The 6,815-nt window shown below is 48.4% G+C and overlaps 1 long non-coding RNA gene across 1 annotated transcript; it reads right to left on the bottom strand.

The window, feature by feature from the left end:
• Window positions 1–237: 237 nt before the first annotated feature.
• LOC113981225 lies at window positions 238–3,784 on the bottom strand. The gene is made up of 3 exons (XR_003538357.1): window positions 3,560–3,784; window positions 2,726–2,729; window positions 238–248 (listed from the first exon to the last, which is right to left on the bottom strand). It is a non-coding gene; the product is annotated as an uncharacterized LOC113981225 (long non-coding RNA).
• Between the last annotated feature and the right edge of the window lie 3,031 nt (window positions 3,785–6,815).

Below are 6,815 nucleotides of genomic sequence, written 5' to 3'. Positions count from 1 at the left end.
CTGCCATGCAAAAATTCTTACCTTCAGACCAATTTGTAATTATCTCCAAGATCCCAGGGTGATTAGGGTTCCCGATTTGGGTGCGCTTGCGTGATCAACGCAATCCACTTACTCCATATAGCGTCAGTGGCATGATGTGTGGAGGGAACCTTTCCTTTGAACATCTTCCCCAGCACTGGTAGTTGGGGTGCTTCCATGCTGTGCTTCTGTGTTGATCACTTCTGAAGTGACTTGAACTCCTTCATAGGCTGCTAGAATCTCCTTCTCCATTGGAATGTAGTTGGCCTCAGATCCTCTGTAGCTTCGACTCCAGAATCCAAGTAGTTGGCCTAGAGTCTCCCCAGGCACTTTCTGCCAGAGGCTTCAGGAAGGACCACTGTCCGCTGTCCACTGTCAATCTCCATTCTCCATTGGGCTTACACACAGGCCAAATAGGGATGCTGAAGGGTGAGCGGGTCTTGCTGACCACTCCTTGGCTCTCCAGCTCACGGGTGATCTTATGGATGGGTATCACAGAGTCTCGGTTCGTGTGGTATTGCCAATGATGCACTGTTGCAGTGACAATTGGCACCTGCTATTCTTCAACCCTTAGTAGTCCCACAGCAGAAGGTTTCTCTGAAAGGCCAGGCAATGCATTCAACTTTTTAATCCCTTCTGTCTCTACAGCAATGTAATGGTTTGAGAGCCCCAAAATCCAATTCTCGAGTCCAAGCCCCCCTCCCTCATCTCAACCCAGTGTGAGATGGGTTTTCCAGACACCACACGAGACTCAAAATGGGGGGAAGGGATTATATTACAATGACTTTACAAATAAATATTATAATACATTCACACACAATCTCAACTATCTCTACCATGATAAAGCAGTATTTACAATGGATCAAATCTCTTCTTCCTCCAAATAAAAGTCCAGGAGGGAAGAAGGAAGAGATCCTTTCCACTCTCAGAGCAGCAATGTCTCTAGGGCAGCAGGCTCTCTTCTTCCATGCAGCAGCTGTAGCTGGATCTCTGCCAGTACACACGAGGGGGGTCTCCAAGCCCCTCTCGGCCCTTCGACTCCAAGCGAGGGTCTTTCTCTTCCATGGACTGCATAGCAGGGACAAGGCTTGCCTCACCATGTCATATGGGGTGTAAGACATCCCATGAAGGTCCCTTCCTCAGGGGATTCACCCCTGAGTCGAGCTTCTCAGCTCCTCTCTTTTCGGTGCTGTCACACTCCAAAACTCTTCTCAAGTAAGAGTCCATCTCCTCCTCCTTTCTAGGAGGTCTCAGAGGGGTTTGGGGAGTTTTGGTTTTCAGTTCTTACCCCAAACTCTGTCTCTTCAGGGCTTAGTCCTGCTATCTCTCTCTCCATTAGAGATCTCTGTGTCTTCCTTGGCTGCATGCCGGCTTTGCTGCTTCTCTCTTATCTCTTGGCTCTCTGCCCTCCGTACGCTGCTTCTTCTGCCACCGCTGCTCCTGCTGTCCATGGTGGAGGGAAAAAAAACTCCCAGCTTCTCAGCGACAGATACTTAGCCCAGTTTAATACTGTTCCAAGTCCCTATAGCCCCCCAGCTGGGGGCATAGCAACAAAACCCCCAACGTTTCGGCGCAGAGTTCATGTGGAGGGCATGGTAAACTCGGCTCTTCCTGCCTTTTCAGGGCTTGACACCTTCAGTACTGGAGGGAGGGATGGGCCCAACTGCCCATCAGAGGTATAATGCAAAAGTCAAAAGCCTGCAAAAGTCTCCTAGAATGCATAAATCATTAACCGTTTCAGTCTCTGACAGGTGAAAAAGCTAAAGATGCTTGAAGCCACTGGCTCGCTACTTTTGCAGTCATCGGTGTGCCAAAATCTATCAAAACAGACAATGGCTCTGCCTACACTGCTGCTTCGACGCTGTGTTTTTTGCAGGACTGGGGAGTCACACGTTACTGGTATCCCTCATGTTCCCACGGGCCAAGCTATTGTGGAACGTACTCATCGCACTCTGAAAGCAGTGCTGGAAAAACAAAAAAGGGGAATACCTTAACCTCAGTGCATGATCAGGTACAAAAAGTCCTGTATGCTTTAAATTTTTTGAATATGCAGGACAATATCTCTCCAACTACTGCAGTACAGCAACATTTTTCAGCAAAACCCTTTTCAGCATCTAAACCAAAGGTCTGGTATAAAGATCCTGAGACACATCAGTGGGAAGGACCTGTTGAGCTAATTATTTGGGGAAGAGGGTATGTGTGTGTTCTTCTTCCTGCAGGACCTAGGTGGTTGCCAGCTAAATATATATGGCCTTATCACGAGCTGGAATGACGAACTGCAGAATCCACTTCCAGAAACCCAGAGCCTGCAGGTGATACCTTGGAGCAACAGAGCCAGGAAGAGAGAACAGATGACCAGTGACACCTGCATTATCTGGGGTCGACTTGAACTTCTAGATGAGCAAGTATAATGTATCATGACAACAGTGGGTGCAGTATAAACCCCTGGCAACATCCTTTTAGCTTACTTGGCCTTGATCTTTTCTGCATCTAAGGTCTGTATTGCTTAGTTATTCTGCATCGTATTTGCAGTAGTCATTTTAGTTACTGCCTCTGTTGCAGTCACCTTATTAACGGAAATCTGTGTAGATTACACTGCCTCTGATAACATCTTGCAAGAGCTCTGAATTTAAGCAAGTTAATTAAGCCCTTATGGATTGTTTAGATGCCTTAGAATCTGCTATCATGTGGCTAGACGATAGACGACATGCCTTGTAAAATAGAAGTAAGTTGTGGTGTGAATTGTAGTAATCTTTGCCAAATTTTGCAGTGACTACATCGAATTTCCCATCGAGTGGAATCATCGAGCGCCGACCGATAGCTGTCTTCCTCAATCGTGCTGAATACAGAAAGGGGGGAGATGTAGCAAGTCAGTATGAGAACAAGAAAGAAGAAGATCAGAAAAGGCCTGGGAAATGTCTAGATGACCTTGTAATGTTTATCTAAAGCCTTGGTTTACAGTCCAGGGAGTAGAGCTGGGTTTGCGGGGGGAGTGTAGAGTAACTTGAAACTCCAAGGTCTTTGTGTGTGTGTGTGCCATGGGTTGACCTTGGTTGGATTCTAGGCACCCACTAAAGTTGCTCTGAGCTGAGAGAGGTCATACAGGCAAAACAGACTCAACGTGGGGTTAATACTAAAATTTATTACTAACAGGATAAGAGCTAAAGAGTGAGAAATAAAACAGTCTTAAACACACTTTCCACCCACCTCTCCTTCCTTCCAGGTTCTCCCTCCTCCCCCCACAGCAGTGCAGGGAGACAAGTCCACCCCTCGGGCAACAGGTCTTCCAAATCTGCTGTCCCGTAGGTCACCCTTCCATGGGCTGCAGGGGGACAGCCTGCTTCACCATGGTCCTCACCACAGGTTACAGGGGGGTCACAGTTCTGAGTCCTTCCCCTGCTCTGTGGGGTCCCTCCCATGGATAACAGTCCTTGATGGACCTCTCCAACGTGGGTCCACCCCTCAGGCAGTAGTTCTTCCATATCTACTGTCCCAAGGGTCACTTCTCTATGGGGTGCAGGGGGGATCTCTACACCCTGACGGTCCTTCATAGGATGAGCTGTACTGATGTGGATCCCCCACAGGTCCATGAGTCCTACCTGGGAATAACCTGCTCCAGCGTGGATTTTGCTCTCCACAGGCCACAAGTCTCTTGAAGGACTCTGCTCCATCCTGGGCCTTCCATGGGGGGTAATGGCCTTCTTCCATGCATCCATCTGCTCCAGCATGGGCTTGGCTGCACCGTGGCAGGCTGCCCTGGCCTGACCCCAGCTGTCCCTTCACAGGGCCTGCCGCTCGGCTCAACCAGCACTGCTGAGAGCAGCACAGGTGGCTCGGACAGGGCACCGCTGCCTGCTCCGGGCTAGGTGCTGAAAGGCCTGGACCAGGCTGCCGCGGCTGCCCCCTGCAGCAGGGGAGGCAGCGGGGCTGCCTGGGAGCTTTGGTCAGATTTCCCCTGCTTGGAAAATTCTTCTGCGGAACAAACTTGTTCTTAAATATGTTATCACAGAGGTGTAATTATTGGCTCTCCCTTGGCCAGCAGCAGAAAGTCCCTCCTGTAGCCAGCTATCATTGGCTTCATTGGGGGGGAAACTTCTAGCAGCTTCTAACCGAAGCCACCCTATGTAGCCCCCCCCGCTACCAAGAACCCAGCCACCTCAACTCACGACAGTGTGCATGACAGGCTGGCCTGTGAGAGTGATTGATGTGTGACTTGCAGCTGTGTTCAGCCTTGATTTGCCTAACCACTCCCAGTGGGAAGTGCATGATATAAAAACCTTGGATCATGGGGCATAAAGTGATTTCTGTCCATCAAACCAGAAGTCTGCGAGTCATTCCGTCACACATTGCACAGCGATTTTAACCACACCACTTTCATACAAAAACAGCAGATAAAAAAAAGTTTCTGAGGTCCAGGTTTGAACTCGCATCCTTTGGGTTACAAAGGAATGTTGTGGTACCTAGCACCACCAGCAGCTTTTGGCAGACAGGCTATTTCAATACAGAAGAGGGCTTAGAGAGAAGGAGGGAGAGGAGTGCTTAGAGAGGGTTTTTGGTTGTACCAAGCCAATCCAAACCCCCCCTGAGCAACGAACAGTGGCACGGTCCAACCCCACACCCTCCCTTGCCTTACAGAAGCTGCCCCCAACTGTGCAAACAGAAGAACTGAGCTGTGCAGAGTGAAATGCAAGGGGGAGAAAACACACTAGCGGTCAAGCCACATCACAGACAGAACTGAAATACAAATAACTCTCCATGATGTCTCATTGGGCTTTGGTGATATCCTCCATAAACTCACTTTGTGGTTACTGAACTGGACTCGGATAAAACAGCTGTTCATATTAGTTATATTCATAGTTAGTGTCTGCATAATAACTCACTGTGTGAATCGATGCTGTAGGTATTGGTCATTTTTATGGTATGTTAAATATAAGTGGTAGGGACTAGACAAGAAAGAATTTTTGTCAAGTCTCTAAGTGGGGAGATAATGCTTAGAATTCTTAAGATTTGTAGTAAATATGGATTTTTAGTATAGCTGTACAGTTTCTAACACTTAGAATAGCAGTTGACAGTTACCAAATCCTGTTCTCATGCTTCATATTGAATTTTCTAAATTCTTCAGGTTTGTTTATTGTTCTTTTCAAGGGAAAGTACTCTAGCAAGCACATCTTGTTTGGGACATATGCACGTGGACTGGAATAATAAGATATATTGTAGTCAAAACAAGATAGAAGGCCCAGAACCCTTGGAGGGCTCCAACGGGGCAGTTCTGAGGGTGGTACCTGGGGCAAGAGTGGTCTTTGGGTTGGATGTACCCACTAGATATGATAATTAGTCAGAGTTATAAAAGTGTGAGAATTCTGTATGTGGGTGTGCCCCTGAAAGCTTTCATTAAAGAACTGCTTTCTATCTTATCTATATTAATATTGTTTGTAGAATTTTTTCTTCCATTTTAGGCATCACAAGAACTTACCCATGTCCTCCCACAACCCATGCCACTAGAAACTCTCCACTCCTGGGGTGGGCTTCTGGATACCTTCCCAATAGATCTTGGTCCTAGCTTCATACATAGGTGTAGTGGGTTGACCCTGGCCAGATGCCAGGTACCCACTAAAGCCACTCTCTCACTCTCCCTCTGCAACTGGACAGAGGAGAGAGAGAAAAAAAAAAACAGCTAAGGATTCATGAGTTAAGAGCTGTGAGAGGTCAGTTACTGATTATCTAAAGACCCCTTCTTCCCAGGAATTATCTGCATGGGCAAAACACTCAAAGTGGGGATATTACTTAAATTTATTACTAACAGGATAAGAGTCAAAGAGTGAGAAATAAAACAGTCTTAAAAACACCTTCCCCCCAGCCCTCCTTCCTTCCATGTTCTCCCTCCTCCCCCCCAGCAGTGCAGGGGGACAGGGAATGGAGGTTACGGTCAGTTGTTTCTGCTGCTGCTCAGAGAAAGACAGTCCTTGATGGACCTCTCCAGCGTGAACCCATCCCTCAGGCAGCAGTTCTTCACGAATGAGCTGTACCAGCACTGGTCCCCCACAGGGGCCACAAGTCCTACCTGGGAAAAACCTGCTCCAGCGTGGGCTTCCCTCTCTATGGGCTGCAGGTCTCTGGCAGGACCCTCCTCCATCTTGGGCCTCCCACGGGGTCACAGCCTCCTTTGTGCATCCACCTGCTCCAACATGGGCTGCAGGTGGGTCTCTGCACCCCAATGGTCCTCCATGGGCTGCAGGGGGACAGCCTGTTCCACCATGGTCTTCACCACGGGCTGCAGGGGCCTCAGCTCCAGCACCTGGAGCACTCCTCTCCCTCCTTCTGCACTGACCTTGGTGTCTGCTTTGTTGTTCCCATGTTCTCACTCCGCTCTTCCCTGGTGTGCTGGTTTAAAAGTTAACCAGCAAGGCAAAATGAACTCAATTCAAAAGAGAGATTTATAAGTCAGAATAACAATTTATTAAAATAATGCAATAAGTACAATTATACAGACAGACAATTGGTTTTAATCCACAAAACCCAAATGTACAAACCCAGCACCCTGGGGTATGAACAAAAGTGGTGTACCTTGGCCCACCCCCCGAGTCCAAAGCAAAGGGAGAGGGAATAAACCTGCTGGTGGGAGAGCTGCTGCAGTCTGGTCAGAAGTGGTGATTGCAGTCCAGTCGAGGGTGGTGGTCTCAGCCTGGTTGGGAGCAGCGGTGGTCTGCTGTCTTCCTCTGGGTCCCACGAGAGAGAGCCCCAAGGCTCTGAAACTCCCAGTTATATACTCTCCAGTTCAGGCAGGAGTGCTCAGTCCC

The sequence above is a fragment of the Neopelma chrysocephalum genome, unplaced genomic scaffold (genome assembly GCF_003984885.1).
Source record: "Neopelma chrysocephalum unplaced genomic scaffold, ASM398488v2 Primary Assembly neopelma1_96279, whole genome shotgun sequence".
Lineage (NCBI taxonomy): Eukaryota > Metazoa > Chordata > Aves > Passeriformes > Pipridae > Neopelma > Neopelma chrysocephalum.
The sequence above is the reverse complement of the archived record's forward strand: the minus strand, read 5'-3'. Positions and strand labels throughout refer to the sequence as shown.